Source organism: Pezoporus wallicus, unplaced genomic scaffold (assembly GCF_028554395.1).
Source record: "Pezoporus wallicus isolate ANWC-B61680 ecotype Strahan unplaced genomic scaffold, APGP_CSIRO_Pwel_v1 scaffold_7402, whole genome shotgun sequence".
NCBI classification, from domain to species: Eukaryota; Metazoa; Chordata; class Aves; order Psittaciformes; family Psittacidae; genus Pezoporus; species Pezoporus wallicus.
The window spans coordinates 1,176,905-1,198,285 of record NW_026641037.1 but is presented as its reverse complement, the minus strand read 5'-3'; the positions used below and the strand labels follow the sequence as shown (position 1 = coordinate 1,198,285).

The 21,381-nt window shown below is 46.6% G+C and overlaps 1 protein-coding gene and 1 long non-coding RNA gene across 2 annotated transcripts in view; both read left to right on the top strand.

Annotated features, from left to right (window-relative positions):
- SCHIP1 (schwannomin interacting protein 1) overlaps nucleotides 1-21,381 on the top strand; it is a 190,439-nt gene that overhangs the window by 122,033 nt on the left and 47,025 nt on the right. The gene's annotated exons all lie outside the window — the stretch shown is intronic.
- Nucleotides 17,737-19,344, top strand: LOC130605949 (uncharacterized). The gene is made up of 3 exons (XR_008973832.1): nucleotides 17,737-18,485; nucleotides 18,591-18,711; nucleotides 19,215-19,344. It is a non-coding gene; the product is annotated as an uncharacterized LOC130605949 (long non-coding RNA).

Sequence of the window (21,381 nt, the reverse complement as noted above, 5' to 3'; positions counted from 1 at the left end):
ACACACTCTGTGTGTGTGCCAACATGCTGATCCCCATCACAATCAGCAGGCAGGTCCCAAGGATACCCAAAGGCCATTCAAAACCTTCAGAACTCTCAGTTGATGCTGCTGTACTTGTCACTGGGGCTGGTGCTGCTGCTGTGCTTGCCGGCTCTCCCACCACCGGCTTCTCTTTTCCCGAGTCCAGCTCTTCCTCCTCTGCCCTGCTGGGAAATGCTGCGTGGTCTCCTGCGTCCTCCTGGGGCTCGGCGGGCGGCTTCCGGGGAATGCTCTCGGCCGTCGCGGGGCTCGGCTCCTCCGCCGCCTTCTCCCGCTGCTCGGCAGCCGCCTCCTTCCGCTCCTCGACCGCCCCGGCCTCCCTCACCGGCAGCTGTCCCTTCGCGGAATCCCGGCCCGCTCCCGCCACCGCTTGGTCCCCGGGGCCGCTCCCCCTCGGCTCCCCGCAGCCTCACGAAGATGGAGAGTAGGGCGAGGGCCAGGACGGTGAAGAGCAGCCGGACGGCCAGGTACAAGTCCACGGCCACGTCCGTCCCGCCCTGCTGCTGGAGCCCACCCGTATTACAAGTCATTGCCATAAAGCACAGTGAGACAAGAACCTTAGCCCAGGCCCCACACTTGATAAACACTAACACAGCAAATACCGGCTCTAAGTAAGTTACAACATTCTGAAACTGTGAGATCAACAAGAACAACTCTGAGAGCCAATAAATCAGCATTGTGACGAGTGACTATTAATCCGGTAAGATCTGTCGTTATCTCAACCCTTTGTGCCCCACGTTGGGTGCCAAAAAAGAACTGTCGTGGTTTAAACCCAGTCAGGCAACTCATTCACTCAGTCCGCCCCTTCTTTCCCTCCCCCTACTCCTGGAGGGACGGAGAGGAGAATCAAAAAGAATGCAACTCCCACGGGTTGAGATAAGAACAGTTTAGTAACTAAGGTATAACACAAATCACTACTGCTACCACCAATAATAATAATGATAAAGGAAATAACAAGGGAAGAGAATATGACATCTCACCACCAGCCCACCGATAACTCGCCCCGCCAGCCCGACCAAGCTCCGACCCATACCTCCTCCAACCACGCAGTCTACCTGTCCTTCCAGCTAACTCCCAGTTACATCCTGGGCATGACGTGCTGTGGTATGGAATACCTCTTTGGCTAGCTTGGGTCAGGTGTCCTGTCTCTGCTTCCTCCCAGCTTCCCCTCCTCCCTGGTAGAGCATGAGGCTCACAAAGTCCTTGGCCAAACCAAAACATCATTGTTGTCAGCTCTGTTCCCGAGCTGAAAGTCAAAACACAGCACTGCACCAGCTACCAAGAAGGGGAAAAATGACTGCTACTGCTGAACCCAGGACATTATGTTACAGGCAGGCAGCAGCATGGCAGTGAGCAACCCTGAAGCACAGAGATTCTGACCTAAAATATTTATTATTGTCCAGCAAGGCTTTCAGAGACTCCCCATTTGCTCCAGATGGCCAGGCAGGGTGAGGACGTGTATCCTTGCTATAGATTACACCCTATGAAACATGTTTGCATGTGTATATTTGCACATATACCTTCACTTCTTGGCTTTACTGATGAGCAGTACTAAACTGTGGCACAAATTTTAAAGCTAGCAATTAAGCTGATTCAAGAGTAGCTAATTCATCAACACCAAGTAGAGGTGTTCATGGGTTTCATTTACTCCAGCTTCACTTTCCACCCAAAGTCCCTTTAGGGCTGGTATTTTACCAGGAGCTACTCTGTCTTCTCTGTCATTCATTGATATGGCATGGTCAAGACAAACAAAAACTCTGCTGCCTCCTGCATAGACTGATTAAAATACTGCGGTTTTGGTGCTCCAGCCTAGATGCTGTCCTCTTGCTCCAGCCCAGGGTGGGCTCGGGGCTCCTCCAGCCTACAGCTCTGGTCTGGGGTCTGCCACATTATCACTTGGCTTTTTCACTTTCTTAGAAGAGGAAATGCTGTTTCATACAATTGTACATCTCTCTGAGAAGACGTTTAGAATTAAATTTCTGATTAATCACAGCCTGGCATGTCAAGGTTTGAATAATTACTGAAATATTTTATGCTTGAGGAATTAGACTGATATTTTTGAGTGTAGCCTCAGAGAAGGCAATTTTAAAGCAGAGTTCTGAAGTGATAACCATCTTCTGGAGGTGACTGCTGTCTATCAACCTCTTAGAGTTTAATTAAAATGAATGATTGAGTTGTTATTGCCTGAAAAGTCATGCTGTTGCTCAACAATTTTGGAAGAGCTTTATCCTGGTCTCTGATGTTTCATTGACTTGGGGCCAGTGAATGCGAAAAGCACTGAAAGGTACCAGGGGTCATGCCCAGTACTGGCCAGCAAAGGTAGCCCTGGCAAAGGGGGAGGAAGAGGCAGTATGAGAGGCTCTGTAGGCTGAGCAGACCACTTCAAACAGCGTACAATTTTGCATGCATAGCAACTGGCACTATCTATCAGGTTAATGAACCACAGAGAGGATTTATAAAGGAGACATTACTTTATCAGGTCAAAGCATTTTTTAAAAGTGCCTCAATATTAGTTTTCATAACAAGCCATTATTGCCAGCTAATAATGTGAGGATATAATTGATCTGTCTTTTGAGGAGCTTTTCTCCAGGCATCCTGGGATGTAGTGTTAAACTGAAGCTAGAAACCTCAAACAGGGTCCATCGCCACAGGAAAACCATCTTACAATAGTGGAAGAAATGAGGCAGAGGAAGGGTGTGAGTGATGGGTACCCTGGGTGTGAGCTAGTGATGGGCGCCCTGGAGCAGCATAGCCTTGGACAGAGGGCAGATGTGGATGGAGGCACTGCCTAGCACTGTAGTAGTGCTTACACCTTTTTTACTACTGGCACCTGTGTCCTGTTTGTGCAGTTTTGCCTTTGCATAAACACAGATGTGCAGAGGAATAGCAGACTGCATATTGTATGATATCCCTGGTGTATTGCTGATTTCTGTTCTGTGTGGACATCAGATCCTGAGAGTATGTCTCGAAGGGCAGGAGCTGGGATGGTAGTTCCTTCCTGGCCAGCCCTTCCAGCAGATTTTTGATTAGAAACATGCTGCTCCTCTCCCTTCTTGTTCCTTCTGCTGGTTCCTACCTGCAGGTTGCAGAGCATGATAGATGGGCTTTTCTGTGAATGCTTGTTTGCCACAGTCTGTGTTGCTGTTGAATTTCTCAGGAATGGGAGCTGCTCCCACGCAGTGTTACAGGAATGGGATAGATGTGGACAGTCTCAAGTGCCTTGCAGCTATGTCTGATACATGTTTGCATAACCTCACCTTAAAACTGCAAACCTGTACATAAAGCTACTCACATCTCTGAATTCAGCAGGTTCTATTTTAAATCAGACCTTGTTAAGTAAGTCTTTTTCCAATATGCATCAAGGGAATAAACAAAGAGCAGTTACAGTGGTATACGTAAACGGCTGCCGTGCTAAAAGCAACATGCTACTGTGAACCACAGTCAACCAGTAATAAATGAAAGCATATAACCAGAGCTTTGCAATAAATGTTAATGCATTTTAATCTGCTGTACTATATACCTGCCAATTAAACTTCACAATACACTCATAATAATGAAATAAAGCATGCTAATAAAAGTATATAGCAGTTAACCCTTGAATGTCTGCCATTGGTGTGAGAAGAACATGTATTCCACCACTGGTCTGGAAAATGCTTAACAGGATTGAGCCCATGGCTCAACAGCCATGCTGAACTAAACTTTCTAGCAAATTGGGTATTTTTAATTACACAAAATTATTATTGATAGATTCTAAAGGCCTAAAATGGATAAAAAATGTCTGCCAATTTTGAAAACTCTAGGGAGTTGCATAATGACTGGTGCTAATTATATAGTTACAACATGAGCTGAGCGAGCAGGCTGAGAAAGCAAAGTTTTAAGTAAATAAAAATGACAGTGGGATTTAATTAAAACAGAAGGAATGGTGTGAAACCCATGGACTTCATGTAGCTGCTTGCTCTTGCCAAAACTATGTGACAGAGAGGCTGAAAAGGCAGCAATAACAAAAGATTACGGTTTGTCTGTCTTCTATCTCCCCTTCCCTTAAATGTAAGCAGCAAAGGCTGAGAAGCAATTTCATATGGCACGTAATGGGCAGAACAGCAGGGTGTGCTCTGCCTCATAGCACCTGGAGAGGCTTGGTTTGGAGGAGCTGCCCTGGAGCTGCTGCACAGACATGCTGATACTAGGTCCTTTGTGGCAGGACGGGAGCAGATGTTGCTACTGGAGATACTGTGGCTTTGCCCACTTCGCCTTTAACTTGGTTGTGCTGTGGGAAGGGGAAAACAGCTAGTGTCCTGTCATTCAGGTGGGATCAATGGTGATCTGAATGTTTTTTAGCAAGAATCATTACTTATGTCTGGGTGACTTAATATCACAAATATGGCCAAAATTTAATTCTCTAACAGAAGGTTTCTGTAGCTCTGGGATAATGCCATAAAACGCCCCTGAGTTAAATGTAATACCAGCAGCTGGACTTCCTCATGGCTATCGTCCCCTTGACACACAAGCAATGTCCCCTGCGATGAGCCTGGGCCATGCTGCCTTTCTCCTGTGGCTCAGGGGATGCTATGTGTGCTGGCCTCCATGGCAAAGAAGTCCGAAACACAGGTGCCCCCTTCCAGCTCTCAGTCAGGCCAGCACTGCCAGCTCAGCAGTTTTAAAGGTAACTCGGTGAAATATATGCAGATCACTTCAGGGCAAGTCCTCCAAGCTACCAATTTATGCCAGGTCAACTTAGCCCAGACCTTTGACTAAATAAAATTGAAATATGACACAGGTTTCCTTTGGCAATCATGCCTTGAACAATATTGTGAGGTTTGGGTTTCTGTTGTCAAAGGTGCCTGCACTCATGTGTTGGTAGGTGTGGGCATACATGGTCCTGGACCGTGTATGTGCCTGACAATGGCTCAGCAGCCCACACCTTTCTGCTGCTGCCTGCCATCCTTTTTTCCCTTTTCTGCATGTGGAAGGTGGGAGATGGATGGTATGGGAGATAGCAAGGCTCTGTGCAGTGGGTGGTCTGTGTGTCTCCATGTCCTTTAATCTAACCCCAGGAAACCCATCTCCTCTTTGGTGAAGAGCAGCAAACACCCAAACGCCATGCTGCTGAGATAAGCAGTTTCTTGCACAGGCCAGGCAAAATGTATTGCCCAGGTGCCTTCTAGATATGACAGCCAGACCTTCCCCCTGTCCCTACCTCTGAAGCCTTTGTGATGGGTGAGAGTGAGGACCATATCATGAAGTCCTGGGGCCACAGAGTGTGGGGAGATGCAGGAGGTTTGGGTTGTGTTTATATTGGCACGAAGAAGGAAAAGAAAGAGGAAGATCCAGCAGTCTGGGGCCTGAGCATGAGTATTTCCCACCTGAGATGGCAAGGACCACCGCAGGGAGAGGCGACCATGGAGAGGTGAAACAGCACTTCCCTGTGCAGCATCCCAGCATCTAACCCACCCTGCCGGCTTTAACACAGGATCCTTGGGATGAAAAGACTGCATTAGCACTGCAGAAGCGAACAAACATCACCTCATTGCGGCCTCTAGCTCTCTGAAGAGATTTCCACCTCTCTCATGGCCTGTTTCCCATGGCCTTGTGTCTATCCAGTCCCAGGCACATGCTGGTATTCAGGCAAAGGATGCTGTTAGCTATTCCCTGTTGCGTCTTGCCAGAGTTGCAGCTCTCCCAGCCCTAAAATATCTCCATGCCAGAACATTTTGCTGATGGGGAATTGTGTTGGTACAGCACTGCCTCGCTCCTGGGAAGCAGCACCAGCTTCGAACAACGCTTCCCAGCCAGGAGTAATCAGCACATTCATAGCCTTTCTTTGGGTTACTTTCATCCTCTTTTGCCATTCCGAATTCTGCAGCCTCCTCGTTTCCCTGGTGGTTAATAGCAACTTCAAATGCAAATCCAACTACACAAGGGTGAAATTGCGGTACACAAAGGAACTAGGCTCCTGCGCCTTCCTCAAGTGCCTTGTCCCGACTGTAACAGCAGGAGCAGCCTCGCTAAACACAAGCACAGCCCTGCAGCTGCTGTGAAGGGAAGACACAGAAAGTCTCTCCGTGGAGAAGCTGCATCTCAGAGATGCACTGAAGGTTTCCTTGCTTTCTTAGGAAGCTTAACAAGAGTAGAAATGTTTACCTGTTTGGGGTTTTTGTTTAGTTTGGTTTGGGTTTTTTAAGTTATTGCCTAAAATAGGCTTATAGCTGAGGGGCTCCTGAGCACAGCAGCGTTTGCATCTGCAGGCCCTGCTATGAGGACCCTGGCAGACACAGGAGCTTCCATGGCACCCAAGGGGGGCAACAAGGGGTCCAAGGGGCTTCACGCTGCTGAATCCATGCCGTTATCATGCCATTAGTACTTGATTATTTTTTATTATTATTATTCATTACTTTGAGTGTCCCTTCACCCCCCAGTCCACAGGACATCCTGCTAACCCTGGGCTGCTTCACTCCACAGAACCACAGGGTTGCAGGACGGAACTGACTATGTGTGGTAGCTTCTTCAGGACTCAGGCTATGAAAATAATTTGTGGTCTCCCACAAGACAGTTGTGTGTTATTTGCACTATGAGATTAGCCTCGGGGCCCGCAGCATCCGAGGGAGGAGGATACAGTATTTTGCACCTAACAAGGAGTGCCACACTCAGCATCAGGCTGGGACGGATGTTGGGTGTTCATCCTTCCTGATGGAAGTCACATAACCCTATGGGAAGAAGCATACTAGAGCTGAGATGGACTTTTGTACAGCCTCTTCCTCCAGCCACAGCCCTACTGTCAGCAACCCATGCCCAGCCCCTCACTCCCTTCTTGCTTTAGGTGCTGCAATGTGCTCACAGGTAGCACAGGTTTTCTGGTCTGTGCAGGCAGTAGGGAAGGCAATGCGCTTGTAAACTACTTCAGAGCAATTATTTTGGGGAATGTGAGTGCTTGCTGAGATGTATTCAAAGGATGGGCATGGGAAGAGGATGGCAGCACCAAGAAAAACTTCTTAGCTGCGGAGATATATTTGTTTGTGCTTCACTCACTTAAGGAATTAGCAGAAACCCATTATAGAAAGTCCTAATCCCATATTGGAAAGGGGGATTAAGTGACCCAAAGGATTACTGCAGTTTGGGGTGGTGGTGCCCACTGCCCATGTAGGACCATGGGTGCTGAGGCCCCTGTGTGGGACGAGGCAGCTCCAGCAGCTCTGCACCTCAGCTGTGGGCATGGTGCCTCTGGTTTGTACCCCAGTTCTCCCTCTCCCCACCACCATGGCAGCTGCCAGCACAGGAAAGGACTTTGTTACTATGCTGTGTGTAGGTCACTGCAACATGTTGAGAGTATTTGGTGAAACTGAACTGCATGCTAGAAAATACTGAAATATGCGATACCTGATGCCAGAGAGAAACGAGCCAGCACAACCACCACTCAAATTTAGATGCAGGATTCAAGTTTAAAACCCTTTATCAGGGGAGCTTTGCAATTTGTATATGCCCAGCAGTTGGAGCTCTATGTCATTTCTACCTTGAGCCCAAATACAGTAGTTTATGCATCAAAATGCTTTGCATTTTATAGTCTTTTTTGTTTCAAACCTTATGGCACATTATGAGCAGTTCATTAATTATCTCTCACAGCACTGAATTGGTCCTGTCAAAAGAGATGGAAGATCTGAAGCAAATGAAAGATTTTTATAAACACACGTAGGCAGCCAACATAAAACAGGGTCTTCCTCCCCACATCCCACCTTTAATCACTTTCAGTAAAATTAGGATGCTGCTCTCAGCCATGCTGGTTAGAAATGACCTCTTGGTTCACAAGCAGTGGTTTCAAAAATCCCACTAAACTCTTACAAATAGTTTCCAGGAGTTTTGGATCCCAGAGGTGCTTCCTGCTCAAGCCAAAGACAGCCTGTTCTAAAATGCGGCTTCACACTTTCAGCCATTGCAGAAGTAAGTGTAAATATTTACAATGCTCACGTCTCTGAGGGAACGAGGGGGAAAATTACCTGTTGGGAAATGTGCAGTGATTTGCCATGTAATTATGGGCTGGATCAGGCAGCCAGTGCCTGCATAGCATAAGTGAAAGGTGAAATGCTAGCACTGGCATGATGAAAAGCAATCCTGAATAGAGGTCAGGCATGCTGCCATGGTTGATTGGATGGACCCAGCCACCCACCTGGCTTCCACCACACTGCTGCCTCCGGCTGCACAGAATCAGCTAGTTGGCTGGTTATTAGCTAGAAAATAAGACATGGTTGCAATAACTTGGGAGTGTAGAAAAGCTTCACAAACCTGTCTGTGGATCAAGATGCTGCAAGGGTACAACTGTCCATCTGTCCTGGATGTTGAATAGTTCAGGTTCCAGCTACATTTCTTGTGTTGGTTCCTATGTAAAATCCATAAACAAGGGAATTTTGTTGAAATTGGTGGGTTATATCTATTTCTATTTCAGCTAGATCATAGCTGCAGCAGGCCCTGCATCTCACACGTGTGGGGGGGGGGGGGGCTGGGGGAGCAGCCAGGTGCCCTTCACCCTTCTCCTTTCATATATACAACCCAGACTTAGCAATAAATCCACCTCAAGTACAGAAAATAATTTAAAGGATAATGGAAGCAATGAGTTCAGGCTGCGATTTTATTGGCAGGAGTTCCCTGCTGCTGAAATGTCATTTCACTCTTCAGATAACAGGACAGAAATTTCAGCTCTTCCAGCCCAGTTGAGCAGTGGGAGCTGAGAGAAGCATTAGCCTCCTGGTGATGAGCTAATTGCTCCATCCCACTTTCAATTAATAAGTATTGTTTGTGGGAGAGAGCGCACCTGTCAGATCTGAGGGGAGAGGGAGGCTTGGCTGCTGAGGTGAACCTTCAGACACCAGCATCCTAACTGGGCTCCATGTGGATGGGGTAAGGATCCTCTGTGCAGTTTAATTCACTTCCAGACTTCAGGTTTGTTGCCACAAACTGTATCACTGGGCAAAGCTTCAGGGACAGATCCTGGTGTGAGGTGGAGGGATGCACCCACCAGGCAGCGCTGCAGGGAGCAGAGCCTGGCCTGGCCACCACCATCAAGAATGCACAGTTTGCCACCATCAAGAATGCCACAATCAGCTTTACTTAAAAACGATGAAAACAAGCTCTTTCTTAGAGTTCACAGCATGGTTACCTTCCTCAGGATGTTTTGTTTCTTATGATGCTGGAAGCCTACTCTGTCTTCCATCACAAGGCAGGCTTGTAAGCTGGGAAACGCTGCCAAAAGCATGATCTCCAAACATGGTTTGTACTGCTTTAGCCAGTTCCCGGAGCTGTTCAGTGGTATTTCCCATCAGGAAGAGCATGCATTAGGATGGAGACATTTTTTTTAATTTGGTAAATCAGATGAATACTAATTAAGATAGCTACAATTACGTTATTTTGAAAGTGTCACATAGGAGAAAAGATAGAATTCCAAAAGGATAAAAAGTCATGACATATTAATGATTGAAAATGTATGCTGGAGCTGGCAGAACAGAAAGTATTATGAATAATTCAAATGAGACAGGATTTCCCTTGCAAGGTCGAGGCATGTAAAAGGGAAGGCTTTTGGAAAGAGCAGCATCATATTCTCCCGGCATTGCGGAGAGTTCTTCATCCATCTGGAGGGTTAAGATGAGTTCAAGCATCGTCTAGTCGTTCAGAGAGGAGATTATATTGGAAGCAATTGGCACTGCAGCTCCTTCGGCAGGACATGACAGCTGCTGGGAAGAGTTAAGCTGGAATCTTTGATGCCAAATGAATTAAAAGTCTATTTTTCAACTCAGCTGGCAAGTCCCGGAGGAATGGCTACCAGCGGGCAGGGGAAGGAGGGAGCGGAGCCGTAGGCAGCCGGCGTGGGGCTCTGCCTGGCCTGACAAGTGCCTGGGATCTCTCACAAAATGGCTTGAAAGAGGAATCCGGAGTAGAAGATGAATGTGAGTACACTGCAAATCAGATGCTTTTAGCCTGCACTCTGCTTTCATGATGGCCAGTCTCTTTTTTTCTTTAGCCACCTCTAGAAATGCAGTATGAGAGACAGATCTCTTAAATAACATCCAGTCTGACTGACAGAGAGTGCGACTGCCCATCTGGCTCACTACCTTACAGATAGTATTGCAAACTGTATTGCAGTGGGAAAGTCCAGACTTGAGCTCTTTTGGTATCATGTGGGTACGATTAAAAATAGTCCTTACATTGTCTGAACAGCAGGATTTCTATAGGAACCGGGAAGAAAGCTGAAAGATAGTAAACAACTTCAGTCTTTCTGATTCCAGATCCTCAGCTCAGCCTGAGCCTATTTCTTGCTGCTTTTCAGCACCTTGCAAAGACATTAGGGGATGTGCAGTAAAATTAGTTAGTGATTTGTGTAATCAAATGTATTGCAACTGCCAGTCTGCCATTCAGCAGCCCAAAGTGTTTGTGGGTGCACCTTATATTAATCTGCAATAGCAACAGCTACACACAGCAAATCTCCTGGATCCTTGAGAGAGATCCTAATTAATCCTAAGTCAACACTCTAAACCTTCACTTGATCCTATTTTTTTTCTGAAAGAGTGTATCAAGGGCACGTGACAGATTTCTTGGTGTGACCTTAAGCTAGCTTGTGTGCCTGGAAATATTAAAGGAAATCATTCCAGCACCATTTCTAAGCTGTGGGTGCAAGTGAGAACCTGCAAGCATCTCATTGCCTCGCAGGAGCCTTTGGGGACCTGGGTAGCTCCTTACAATGCATTCTGCTCAGACAGGCAAAACTCTACCTACAGTTTCTAAGTGTGAGGGGCTACAGATATTAGTTAGTTTTAGTGTTTGGCTACCTTTGTGACTCAGCATCTTGAAACAAGCAGCTGCCCCACTGGAAGGTGTGCAGGGAGGAGCAAGAGGCAGGTGGGAGCTCACAGTCAGGGTCCATGGGGCTCTCTGGGGGCTGGTAAAGTGTGCAGCCCCACCTCTGTGTCTCTTGCATCGATCTCTGGCTTCAGATGCTGCTCTGCACCAGGGGAAAACCCCGTTTCCCCACCACAGGAGGGAAGGAGCTGTTCAGTGCACGTGCTGTATCTTTCAGATACTTTCCATCCATGCTGTACGGATGACAACGGGATGGCATCAGAAAAATCACCTGGGGATGGGTAATGAGCCCTGCCCAGGAGAGGGAATGTCTATGTCAGTCTTGGGGGTTGTGGGGCTGGCAGCCCCCTGCCGGCTCTCTTCTGGGTCTGTTTTAATCGGGTTTTAACAAGGTGCACATTCGGCTCCTCTCAGCACGGTATTAACGCTCAGGGCTCCAAAAAGTAAAAAGTGGATGTTTAGTGTCTCACAGAGGCCAGAGCTTCAGAGTGGCTGCAATTCTGTGGGGAAATCCAATGTATGGGTATTGCTGGTCACTGCCAGAAGCCATAGGAGTAGTATTTAATTTGTTTTAATGACTCAGACAAGACATATTCACATAACCACGTTCCTGGTAACAGCTGGACCATTTTGAGCAAAATTCGTGGTTGGAAATCAGGCTCCAATCTCACTCACAGCAAAAATGATTCTGCCTGTGCTATGAGCCACTGGCTTCTCCAGCCTGGGAAACCCCGTGGGAGCCACCAGCATGGGCAGCCCTCCATGACCAGGGAAAATTAAAGTGATTCTTGAGGGGAGAGGAGGACACATCCCTGTAAGACTGAGCCCTGCCAAGACTGAGCACTGAGGAGAAAGACTGCTGGAGCTGTGCATGGAGGAAAAGTGATACTGTACTTACCTACTACCTGGAAACATCACGTATACCCTCAGGAAGCAGACTGCATGAGTGTGTGATCCTTGGAAAGCTGCACACACATGGGAACTCCTGGGCTGTGTTTGGGCAAAAGCCTGAAGCATGGAGGCTGCAAAGCCAAGCTCTCATCCTGAGTCTCTGCGTAGCTGCTGCATACACTGGGGAAATGGCATTTCTCTGGCTCCTGACAGCACAACTTGGCCCTGCTCCTGCTTTGTCCCCTTTTCCAGAGATAAGGGCACTGAGGAACCAATGTTTGTGAAATGTTTTCTAGAGCAGGATAGCTACAGCAAGGGCCAGTAGTTGCTCCTCAGCTGTGGTTAGCATCCCTCTGGTGTGCTGGAGGTCCTCCAGGGCAGAACATCCATGCCACTGCTGAGGATATCATGCCTAGGGTGGAGAGGGAGAAACTGTGCTCCTCCCTCTGCCCAAGCCGAGAGCTGGCCCCAAGGGAGCAGTTACCTCTGGCTTAGTGTGGCTCCAGCCCCAAGAGAGCCATGTCCAGCGCAGGAGGTGGGCAATGCTCCCATCTATCTCAGCCCTGCAAACCAGGTCTAGCCGGAGGCATTAATAACCACGGCAGAAATGAAAAGGAGCCTGTTGTGAAAGTCATTCCTAATTGGATCTGTAGGCTGCTATCACTGTTCACCTCTGCCTCTGACCTCCTTAAATGGGATCCCAAGGAGCACTGAGCACACAACTGTACTAATAAGCTTATGCTCTTGAAATGGGAAGAGCCCAGTGTCGTGTGCTGTCTGTCTGTCCTGCCCCAGTCTTAAAAGGGTTTTTCATCCCAACCCAGCAAGAGTTATTTTAATTTTCTCCAGCACCCAGCATCCAGGGGCTGTACATTTAATTAATTCCCAGTCACTGAATAGCTCCCCTAATCTCATTCTGAGGCTAATCTCTTTCCAATTGTGTTTCATGTAAGAATTACATGCTTTTTGTTTTGATGAATTCGATAAGGGGAGGAAGCTCCTGCACAAGGACCTCCAGGCAGACCTGCTCTGGGCATGTGTACCAGCAGCACTCCTGTGTTGGTCCAATTTTTCTCACAAAGTATCCAAGCATGGCAAATACGGGAAAAGCAGCTCCTGGAAAGAATTGCTTTCTTCAGCCATTCTCATAAGGCATCTGTGTCATCAGAGCTGGGCAGCCTAGAGTGATCCTCTTCACCATGGCAAACCCTGGGCTGTCAGTATTGTACTTTCTTGCTACCAGCAGTATTCCCATTTACCTCTTCTCAAAGAGCTGCAAAATATCCAGAGCAGAAGAGGAAAAGATCTTCTCCTATGGTGTGTAACAACCTTGAGCTCTCTCAAAAAGCATCTGGGACAAAGCAGCCTATTTTTAAGCGCTGCATCCCTTCAGAGATGTACACCACTTTATCTAGCAATCCAGTGGAATGCACTGGTTTGTGCTTACTGAAGCAGCTCCCCATTTAATGCAGCCTGTTTCTTTTAATCTTAAGTACACTCTCATTTCTTACAGGTTTTCACTGTTAAATGGGAAAGGTATCAGGTATGCTAAAACTTATAAATCAGTTATTCAGGAAGCATGATGACAAGAGTGCCCAGGACAAGGGCCAGGTGAGACCAGCTGGCAGCTGGGATTGGGTGTGATGGGTCCTTCTCCCTGGCTGGGCTGGAGGGAGGGAGAAGAGGATGCTACAGCTCCAGTCCCATCTTGTCCTGTGCATGCTTGGAGGGCCTTCTTGTGGTTTTTTCCTCAGGAGGAAAATAATTGAAAACTATTGAATTCTGTTTTTAGAATGGGGAAACAAGATTTTTCCTTTGAGAGCAGTGTAATTTTGACACCCCAGAAATCACACTGACACAAACCAGGGTACTCTGCAACCCTGTGTTTGAAAAAAAAATAACTGTAGATCAAATGTCAAATTGGAAAAAAATGATAAGGGTGAGCTTCCAATTTAAAAAGCTTGTTGACACAAAAGTAACACTTGGGCTGGATTTTGTGGAGAGTTTGACCCTCTGGATGCGAAAGGGATTTGGTTGGCAAAGCACAGCAAAAGCTAAGCTCCAGTCACACTGCTGGCTCTTGAGGCAGAGGCAACACCTCAAGCCCATTTCCAGATCTACCAGTCCCAGGGGAAAGCAGCTCTGGTCTTTCAGGAGTGTGCTCCTGGCCCTGGTTTTCAGGGGTGTCTGGTTAGCCCTGGCACGAGAAATAGGAACCAGTCCTTACTACAGGGGGGTGGCTGGATGGGTCTGCCCTCCATCGCAGGGACAGTGATGATTCAGTGCTGCTTTCAAGGCATTGGGGTTTTTTTCCCTGTGAGTAATTTTAGGGCATTTCTCCCAGCCCAAGCAGTCGTGTGCTAAGCATGATCAATTCTTCCTCCCTCCCGTAATTAATAACAAAACCCCTGGTGAGGCTTAGCCACTGGTGCTAATTGGAGCACAGCACAGGCAATGGCAGCCAGCTCCAGCCGCACTAAGAGGATTATTCACTTTCTGTTTCACTGATTTCCAGTTCCAGTGGGAAAACTGGCAGCACAAGGCCATTGCCAAAGCCCAGGCTGCAGTACAGGCCATGGGGATACGCGCCAGTGATGTGCCACACTGCCCTGCCCTTTTTACAGTCTGGGTCAGTCTTGAGAATTAACCTCAGGTTTTTTTGTTCCAAGTAATGTAGACTCAGGCTTTATACTGCTGAAAGGTACTTCTGTGCCTTAGCTCTGCTACCTGGCTTTCTTGCAGAGGAATGCAAATGCTGGTCCCACGCTTTCTTGCAGCACAGTCAGAAATACCCAGCCCACCCACTTTTCAGTTTAGGAATAGCTGAAGATGGAGCTTCTGTCTGTAAAATAAACAGATAAAGCTCTCAAAAACTGGATTAAATCTACCACCTCTGAACTCCTGCACTCGGTGTGTTGATTATTAAGGCATTTAAATAGATACAGTTGGTTTGTTCAAGACATTATCCTGGAATGACTGTAGGAAACCGAATGTGCCATCTGCCTGGGAGCCAGCCTCTTCTATTAGACACAGTGTAACCCTAATGCTGAGCCAAAATACCAGCATCTTTATCTCAGTTTTCAGTCTATACCTTAAAGCCTCACTGAGAATAGGACTGGAGGAGATGCTTTCAGCAATAACATCTCTCTCCATCTCACTGAGTGCTTGTCATCTTTGCTGCACCACAGGGCTCAGGCCGGGGAATATAGAGAGCTTATGTCAGTAATAATCCTTCTCATGGCCATGGGCAGGAGACCTCTTGCCCTGAAGACTCAGATGAAGTTGAAGGACTATATTGCCTGTCACTGTACCTTATGCAGAAGGCAGCATGCTGCTGAGTGCATATAGCATGTGTTGGCTGTGGCAGTGTTCCCTGCCCATCTTCTTGCAGCCTCTGTCTGGACAGACAGGAGAGAATTTCTTTCCCCATCCCAGTGGAGGTGAGCTCTGAGCTCACATCAACTGCCCATAGCAGAACTATAGCCTAAAGACCTGGAAATTATCCCTGTGCACCAATAATCTAGTCTTTTAATATGTACCATGCTGTTCCCTCTGTGATAATGTAGATAAGTCTACTTTTGCCCTGCTGTGTCGTGCTGGTGTGTCACTGGTGAATAAGCTGCCAGGAGCTGGAGATGACATTGCTTTATGCCTGAAGATTTGCCTAAATGGGTTACAGCCTGAGACTAGCTAGCAATACCTCTGTTTAAATAGTGCATGTATCAGAAATAGATCTCTTCTCTAGGGTAATAGGTCATGGCAATCCTGGCTGTCCTACCCCAGCATTTGTGTGCTAAGTTCAGCAGCATCCCTCTGACCTGCTGCTCCAAAGTGAGAGCTTTCAGAAACAGAGCTTTTTGGGTTTCAATTTTTCATAGGAAAAAAAAAAAGGCATGTTTGTCTGTTCCTGCAAACAGTGAGGTCTTTAAATCCCATAGCCTTCAGCTCCTCCTGTGAGAGCTCACCATTATTTAACTTTATTTAAACCCACTTTGGCAAGAGTTTCTGCATCTGTCGTCTGCAATGGAAAATGGTTTTACAGCACCAGGGGGAGGGAGTAATGCTGATACCCATGCCCTCTTTTATTGTTGCCGGTGCCTGAGACTTCCCTACATGCCTTCCTATGCCCTGTAGCTGCTTGCAGGCAATGCTTTCACCCTGCAAAAGGAGCAGAGGTTTGTTTCAGTTGTTAAACTTGGCCACAAAGGCATCCCTCATTTCACCTGGCTTTTACTTGAGCACCCACCGAGCAAGCCCTTGGCTGGAGCTGCCTTCCCTTCCACCAGCACCAGTAAAAGAGATTATCACTGAGCCTTCCTGGGGACAGCAGGAGCTGCTTAAACTGGCAAGTCCAGATAGGGTCCTGGCAAGGAGCAAAACAAGGCTCTTGCCTATGAGGGTAAGGATGTTCACTGTGGCTGTAGGACAAGGCTGTTCCCATTAACGATACACTGCAGTAATTGTTTACTTGCTTTGTCGCTTCAATTTCCAGCGTATGGATATTAAATAAGACTCCTTAGAGGAGAGGAAAATAAATTCTCTCAGAGAACTATGTTCCAGGAGACCCTATAGAGAAAACCATAAAATCATCAGATACATTTTGTAAAAACAATTAAAAATAATGTAGCTTGACACCAACAGCTTTAAATGAGATTAAGAAAAGCTGGAAAAAATGGGCTCAGCATTTAATAAGATAATTGCATTCGGTACCTATCCTTTTCACCTTTTCTGACTGAGATTACAAAACATTCCTCCCACCCCCTGCATCCCATGCATGCTCTCACTTCTACCTTTTCTTAGGTAACAAGGCTCCTGGGGCAAAGCCATTGCCCATCCGTGCTGGGGTTTTGCTGCAGCCATGCTGCACACCAACAGCCATCCTCACTGGTCAGCCCAGCTCCAGGGAAGCCTATCCAGTTGGCATCATGCAATAATCATAGATGATATAAAGCAAACTGTAGAACAAGCCCAAGAACAGCACCCACCCCAGGTTGTCCCTCCACATTTCTTGGGTTCTATAAGCACCAGGGCTCTGTCCATCATTCAGGGCTGGGGAGGAGACATCCCCATTGGCCAGGGACTGATGGCCAACAGAAGAAGAAAGATCACAGGCTCCATCCACCATGCATGCAGCAAAGTCATATGTGGTCCATATCCACCCACTCCCTCCTTGTGATTTTGGGACTGGAAAAGCCACAAAATGGGGATGTTTGCTGGAGGGAAGCTGCACTTGGAGGCCCCAGCCTGCACTTGAAGGCAATCAGCTGAAAAGAGCAGTGAGTGATGAAACCAAGGCAAGACAAAGCACATAGAGTTGCTTTCAGGCTAATATGTAGATTTATGCAGAAAACAAATATAAAGAGCTGCATCTGTTGCAAGCAAAGTATAATTCACCATCAGGGAAGAGGGCTTTTTTTCCTCACAGCTACATTTGCTGTAGCTATGTATTTTATTTTCCCTGGTTTTGCGTGTCATGGGGGGGGGGGGGGGGGGGGTTGAAGTTACATATCTTGCTTTGAATACAGATGAGTACCAAAATACTTCCCAGTGCCAGGTGACCAGATTCCTAATGTGGTACATTAGAAATTGATGGTCATCAGCTTTGCAGTATGTTTGCAAAACCAAGTGGATAAAAAGCCTGTAATCAGCCTTTGAATGAGCACAGAGCTGTTTAGGTGTGATAACAGATAAGGCTTTCCTAGCCTTTCCGTGTTTGCAATCTGTTTAGTCTTATGCAACACAAGGGATGATGGAGAGAAGGCTTTTTAACTAAAATTTGCCCTCTAAGAGGCAGCTGTCATTCATACACATATATTTTGGAAAGCAGTTCTATTTGGTGCTTGAAAGGGATCTACAACCATGCAGCTGCAGATTCCAACACCCCTTGGTGCTTCTTTGGGCTTCTGTGCTGCTCCTGCTGCCATGTGGTTGCCCCACAGGTGCAGTAGGTTTTGGGGATAACTGCAGGGAGATGCTTGGGGAGGCTGCTAGCTCTGCCCCAGACCACAACAAATGTGCTTGTGGTCCAGGTCATACCTTCTGCACAGACAGGTCTCAGCAGCCAAAGCAGAAAAGGAGAGCAAAGGAGAAGAGACAAGGAAACCCACCTTCACAGTGTGCACTGTAGGCATCCTGCAGACCAGCATATGCCACCCAGTACTAAGCTGCCTCCAATGAAATAAATAATAGGAAAAGCTGTGGAGGAGAAGGCAGTGCAGTGACTTCAGCCTCGTCCCTGAAATCCAGAAGTAATTAAAAAGAACCCAAACTAAGAACAGTTCGTTCTTAGTCTGTTTATTGAGCTGTTATGTTAATACTGCATTGCTGTGAATGACTGTATTAAGGATACCATAAATCATTAGAGAAAAGCAAAGAAGCAGCATGTACTCCTGTAAACCTGAACTGCATCTAAATGTATATGGGCTCATAAAGATGCAGAGACAAAGAAATAACAAAAGATAATTGCCCTTGACTGGAAACCAGGAATCAGCAATAGTTGTAGACTCAAAATTAAATGGTAATTGAGCAGATTGATGGAACCTGATCCCACCCTTTGAAGGGCACCTGCAGCAATATCTCTTTCAGCAGTAATTGCACCTTCCCCTCTCCTGGTGCAGAGGTCTCATCTGCATCCCAGGCTCTGGATGCTTTAGAGTGGACCCATTTATGTTTAACTGAATCCACCCTGAGCTAAGCTGAATAGTGGTGAAAGGATGGTAAAACTTCTTGGTAACAATGATGCTTGGGAAGAGATTACATGACTTTGTAGGACTATTCTGACTTTGTTTTTCAAACCATTTTCTGTGAGTCCCATTTAAGAGGTTTGAGCAAGAAATTATTCACTGTCAGATAATTATGATCCCAGCAGAAAAGTCTCAGCCCTAAATCAGGGCCCACTGGATGGCCTGGGGTGCAACAAAAAGTTGGAAGAAATTCCTGAAGGTTGGTTTTTGCTCTAAATGTTACCAGCATCAGCTCAGCTAGCTGGCATGAAATCTGCTGCAATACTGATGGAGCTGAGTGCTGTCCTCCCTGGCTTTGTTAATAGCTACATTCAAAAGCGAGCTATGACAGGAGACCCCTGAGGCAGATATTGCTCTGTGGTTAAAACTTAATTAAGGTGTTGATTTTTCTCTCTTCCCATTCCAGCAGCCCTTGATCCCACACTGGGACCCACAGCCCTCACCCCACACATCTGCTTTTACCTGGCTTTTCCTTATGCCCCAAGGATCACGGGCAGGATGGGTTTCTCTGCAAGAACACTACAACGCTCTCCACACATGTTGAAATTCATGAGTTAATGCACTTACCAACATAAATATTAAGATGCAGCAGTGCTGTTACAGACTCAAGCATTTGAAGTATTTCAGCTATTTCCTTATTTGCATTCCTTACCCATGTGTCTGTGAAACCAGTTTATAAAAGGGCATTTTTTTTCCCCACAGACTTGATGATTACACCAAATTCCAGAGGCCTTTTGACAGATAAGGAGGATCCCTACCGACCTTGCCTTTTGTTTACCCTAAGTGTTTTACTGGCCCTCCTGTACCTGTCAGATAGGAACTGGCACAGGGAAAGCAGTCCTGGCAGGATGGAGAACAGAAGAAAAACTGAATTCACAACTTCACCAAGCGTCAACCAACCCCAGCAATGTGTCATTGCTGGAAAAATATGGGATAGCAGTCATATTTCTGGCTTGGTTGAGAGGAGGAGAAGGGGTGATGGTCAGGTTTCTAAGGTACCAAGCACATCTGCATCAACCCATCTGAGCTTCCCAGTCCCTGAGATGACACGTGTTCCCAGAGATCAGTGGGACAGTTGGGTGCATGGGGTGGTGTTGTGCTGGAGGTGCAGGGTGTTGGAGGGTATGGACATCCACACCAGGAGGGGTCAAAGGAGAAGGGATAAGCAGAAATCTTCATCTGGAAATAACTGCTCTCTGAGCAGTCCTTGGGGACTGCTGGCACCAGACTGGTAATAACTTAATTGCAACCCATTTATCCTTGAAGGGTATTTTTGGTAATTGCCTTTAATGCACCTTTGTTAAAGCAATGAAGCAGTATTCACTCCCTTCTGATTTCAGCATAATTTTGGTTTAAATATATTCAGGTGGTAATTTTTGCCTTGCTCTGAAGCATTGATAAACCCTCTGGTGTCTCAGCACATTTCACAGTGTTTGGGAATAAAATTAGTTATACTGGCTGTCCGCTTTGGTCTCCTGAACGACAGATCTCAAGAGATTTCAGCCCTTTTCTGTTCTACCTTATTAAAATCATCAAGAAATAATTTTACTTTCAGGTGATTTTTTTTCCCTTGCTTGTTTTCTCCTTCATAACACACTGAGAAGCAGAAAGGTATGGTGAGTGCTTCTGAAAATAGAGGTGTGCTCTTTCTTCTTTCTTCCCCACCATTACCTTTCCAAGTGTTCCCCAGATGTTAGAATGTTAATTTTTCATTGAGCTTGGTCAGAGATGCCTATCAAATGGGTTAAATAAAACAAGTACAAGAGGTTGTTTAAAAAGCTTGCCCTTTTCGTCCACTTAGTTTATTCATCCTCCATCCCACAGCAAATTATTTAGAGGAAAACCAGTCTTGGCAGGACCATCTCTTTTATTCTCCAATTTGTACAAAGGATAGGAGACAAGGTGGTCTTCACAGGTGCATCAGGGCACAACTAATGGCCATTTTTATAGCTTTCATATCCTCTGAGCCTCAGTGAGGGAGTTTGGGAAAGAATGGGAGAGAATGAGCCATCCCAGCAGCTTTTCTTGCTGTAAAAATCAAATCTCTGTACGGGGAACTGGATCCTGTCAGAGCCAAAAAAAGATGAACCAAACCTAGGAGGGGATTAGTTTTGAGATGCTGCCGTTTCCCTCTCCTCCACCTCTGTTACCTATCCTACCAGCAGAAAAGCTTTAATGAGAGTGTAATCACTCAGACTCTTGCTGCCTCATGTGACTTCCCCTCCTCCTTATCCCCCCTCTAAACTAAGGAAAGGATTAATTTGCTAAATTTAAATAGTTAAACCTGCAAATCCAAATGGCAAGGTACAAAACCAATTCCTGCAAAGGTTTTGCTTACAGCCATGTGAGCTGCCCTGTGCTGTCCCTCCAGCTCCCTAGGGAGGGATGCAGACAGGCAGACTGCATGTCTGTGCTCCACCAGGCTGCAGGTGACTGCCCCATGCTGTCAGTTTTTAAATGAAATGGTGCTATTTTGTGTGTTTCAGGGGCAGCTTTTGTTGTTTGTTGCTGGAGTCTCAGTTGTGGGGATGCACAGGGCTGGCTGGGAAACATGGAGCAGTTCAGCATCCTTGTGCTGCTAACTTCTGATGCCAAACCATCAGGGTTGTGGCCCATGATAGGGATAATCTGAGTGTGCAGGGACTGCAGGATGTTAATTGTGATTTACAGACAGGAGACAACCTTTTATGTATGAGTAAGCAGTAGTAAATCAGTAAAAAAATGTTTGAAATACCAGATGCAATGCAAATTTATACCAAATGCGGCGAGTCAGTAGCACACAAGGGCAATTGGTTGCTTGAGCTTTGAAAAGTTTGTGAGGGACCACACTCACAGGGCTGGAGCCAGAGCTGCAGAAGTGGTCTGGACA